Genomic DNA, 4,066 nt, shown 5'->3' with positions numbered 1-4,066 from the left:
CTAAAATTTAACTAAAATAACTTAAATTACCTATTCAACATGTAATCAAACTTAAACTAGAAAAACACTAAAAATGCTACGATCCAAACCTACAATCTCAAAAGTCTAGCTACTTAAACCCCTAAAATATGTCAAAATAACTCTATATAATAGAGCTATCAGCAAGCACAATCCTTACAATTGCCTTTTACCGAGAACAAGCACAACCATACTAATTTTTCAAGGCTAAGCTAGAATCCTTACAAGGATGGAAACAAGGAATAGCAATAATGCTTATAAGAGGAAGATTTTGCTAGGTAAGTACAAAAGAGGAAGAATGGCTAATAATGGGTGTAAATATTGGAGTGAAAGCTCAAGTGAGATTTTAACTCAAGAATGTTTAGTTTTGCTTGGTATTTCTCTTTTTTCTCTTCAAGATTTTGATTCTCAAGGGTTTGGCCTTTTTCTCCCTTCTTCCACACATTGAAATGCTTCCAAAGGTCTTTTTTACAATTGAAAAAGTCTTGGAGCCATTGGAGATAAATCAAACAGGAAACTAGTCCTTTGTCTTTGAGTTTTGTGTTTAACGTTAAGTCAAGCATAGAGCCTCAAGGGTCAACTATGTTCCTTTAAAATTTCAAATTAAGGCTTCAATAGTTGAATACAAGTGTTCTTTAGTCAATCCACTTCCCGAATGCTCGTCATTTTGAGTTCTTGCCTTGGAGGGTCAATTGGAGAGCCTCCAAAGTCGATTGAGCCTTCTTAAAACATAAAATTTTTCATGTGTTCTACTTGATGGTCAACTAGCAAGGTTATAAGGTCAATTGACACTATGTTTCTTCACAATTTTTCATCATTTTAGTCATAAAGTTGACTGGGGCTTTTGAGTCTTTAATATTCTTGATATTTTTGCATGTGTAGTTGGCTATATCTTCCTTGTAATCAAATTTTGAGTAGAGAATGAACTTCTTGACTTGAAATATCCTTGATGTTTTTATATATTGATGATCATTGAGTGCCTTAACATAAACTCCACCACTTGTGAACCTATCTTGCACTTTCAAGCATCCAAAAGTAATTATTAAAGAGATCATGGAAAGAACTCATTCAAGTAAGTTTAACACTCATACAACTAAGTCATTCAAGCTTGTAGACATTTATAAAGTGAGTGTATGATTAATAATTTCAAGAATTCACACAACTTAAAGTAATTAAGCTTGTAATTATATAAAAACGAGTGTATGAGAGTTGATTGTTTCAAGAATTTATCAAAAATCACTCAAACAAGGTTCGAGCATATTATGATCATTTTGTCATAATCAAAACCTATAATCATTTTAAAGCTAACACTTTAAATTAAAGTATCGACATTTGTTACCATTTTCACAAAAATAAAAAGGGTTAAATAGGATTTTCACCCTAAAATTTCCTTTTTAGGGCTTTTCTAAAACCCTTTTACACTTAGTTTGCCACTTTTTGCCTTTTCTCTTAACTCAAAACCCTTCTCTACCTCTCTCACTCATAAACGTCCATTTTGGAATACTTGAATTTGGTTTTCGATTTTGAAATTAGCAAAGGTAAGTTTTCCACTCTAGAGCTTTTCAAATCTCTAGTTATCAAATATGATTTTTACCTTTCTCAACAGATTCAGGTTTCTCTCTCTAAGGGTTTGCTGTTCTAATTGATTTTCTCTCACTACAAGCTCACTAAGGTAAGAGGAAGATAGATTCAAGTGTTTAAATTGTTAGTTTACCTTTGAACAATAGATTAACAAGTTGAAAAGTTAGATTAGAAAAAATTTAGTTTGGGTTTGTAATAGCTTAGCTTCAAATTACGATATTTATAATTTAAGACGAGTTTATGATTGAATGATTGTTGTTATAGGGTTTGTTGAAACTCTAAGGATTACTTTGGAGTAAGGTGTCAGTGTTTTGATTGCATGTTAGTTTACAAATCAATTGAGGTGGGTAAACACGACATTTTAATTATTTTAATATGTATTAAACTAAACCTTTTTATCAAATGTTTTTAAATGATGATTTCAAAGGTATATATGTTATGTAAATACTTATACTACGTAGTTGTTTTATACAATGAAGGACAAGCCCTTTCAAATGTTTCCTTTCAAAATTATATACAATGGTATGTGAATTGATGGTTGAACATTACTTATGTGAGTATGCATGAATGTGGTAGCACGTTCGAGATATAGATGTTGAATTCCCATTTCACATGTGTATTGATTGATATGTTAATTATACAAGTTTAAATGTTGATTGGTGTTGTGGTACATTATAGGTGTGTTGAATATGGTACAAATATGTTGCCTTGACGTGAGGCATGGGACCACTCTATTTAATGTCCTAGATAGCGGGGAATGTACCATTATCCAAGAAATGCCTTAGATAATGGGGATCATACCATTATCCATGAAATGTCCTAGATAGTGGGGACCTTACCATTATTTGTGAATTGTCTAAATAGTGGGGATCATACCATTGTCCTTGTATTATGCCTATCATAGTGATTTTTTTATGTTTGGAAAGTAAATATGATGGACAGGTTAAATTATAGGTTATGAGTTGTAATGAGGAGTTGTTCAATAGTCAAAGTTGTTATCTTGTTGAATTCTAGTGAAAGCTCACTTTATATGATTGCCCTTAAAGATATAAAGGTAGTTGGAATTGAATATTGCTAGAAATTGTCCAAATTTATGAGTTCTATGGATGAAGTATTGATACTTCATAAATGAAGTATCGATACCTAGAAAGTAGCATGCCCTAAAAGGCATTCTATGTGAAAAGTATTGATACTTCCCTAAGAGGTATTGATATACTTGGCATCTAGAAAGCCTTCTAGATGTAAAGTATCAATACCTCTCAATGAAGTCTTAATGCCTAAGGTACAGAACAACATATTTTCTCCCTTTTAATGACTTTTCACTTGTTTTTAACTCCCCTTTTCAATCCAAACTCTTTTGTGACTTTGTTTTCAATTAAAATGATTTGAATTGGTCTTATAACAACGTACTTAATAAGGATTTGGAAGAAAAATGATGGTTATCTCTAAATTCATGTTTATATTAAAATTGTGATTATGTGAAAACTTTTCCTCTATGGCATGTCCCTTTCCCATATTTGCTCATTGAGTTTTATAATGCACTCACTAAAGATGTACTTGTTTTGTTTCAAATCAGTAGCTTGCTTGGCTTGTCACCTTATGGAGAAGTCTCACAACTTATATCTTGGTAGGTGTGATAAAGTCTTCTTTCAAGACTTCAGTGTCTTTACACTCCATTGTGGTGTCGAGTCGAGTGTTTATTATTATGTTTATGTGATGTTTAACACTTTTAGGTATGTAGCCATGAATTGGCTTTATGCTTGATATGGTTATTACATGTGAATGAATGTGATGGCTCAAAAGCCTATATGAACACCCAAAGTGTGTGTATGATGTTGATATTAAAGGATATATGAAACTATATGTGATATGGATTTTGATTATTAAATGAAAGATTTAACCATACTTTGTGATGATGATTCCATACTGTATGATATTACACTTGATTAAGTGCACCATTGTTTGTGATGATATATTTATAAGTGATGAGTTAAAGGCTTGTTTGAGTCTAGTGGGTTATACCCATATAGGACCTTGCACTAGTCATGACCATAGAATCAAGTCGTGACATCTTTGAAATTCTACAGATGAGTGGCTGTGTGGCTTTGCATTTCACCTTAGGAAATGCATGGAGTACCATGCGGACCTTTGGGGGGGTATATCAAGGATTATGTCTTGCATAGGACTTAGGCCATTGCAAAATTGATCTTTAAATTGACAGCAAGCTTGTTGTGCAAGCCATTAATTCCCCTATTTTTCATCCATCTTTCAACTTGGGAAGTTAATATTCATCATGTCTTCCAAGAGTGCAATGCCTTGGCAGATTTTATGACTAATAAAGGTTTTCTTTGGATGAAGAATTTATTAGTTTTGATTCTCCTCCTATTAGAGCTTGGGACCTATGGACCAATGATGCTATGGGGTGTGCTTCTTTTGTCCCTTTGATTATTTATATATATATATATAT

Source organism: Theobroma umbraticum, unplaced genomic scaffold (genome assembly GCF_002168275.2).
Source record: "Theobroma umbraticum cultivar Fairchild unplaced genomic scaffold, ASM216827v3 scaffold_146.0, whole genome shotgun sequence".
Classification (NCBI taxonomy): domain Eukaryota; kingdom Viridiplantae; phylum Streptophyta; class Magnoliopsida; order Malvales; family Malvaceae; genus Theobroma; species Theobroma umbraticum.
This window is presented reverse-complemented; position numbering follows the sequence as displayed.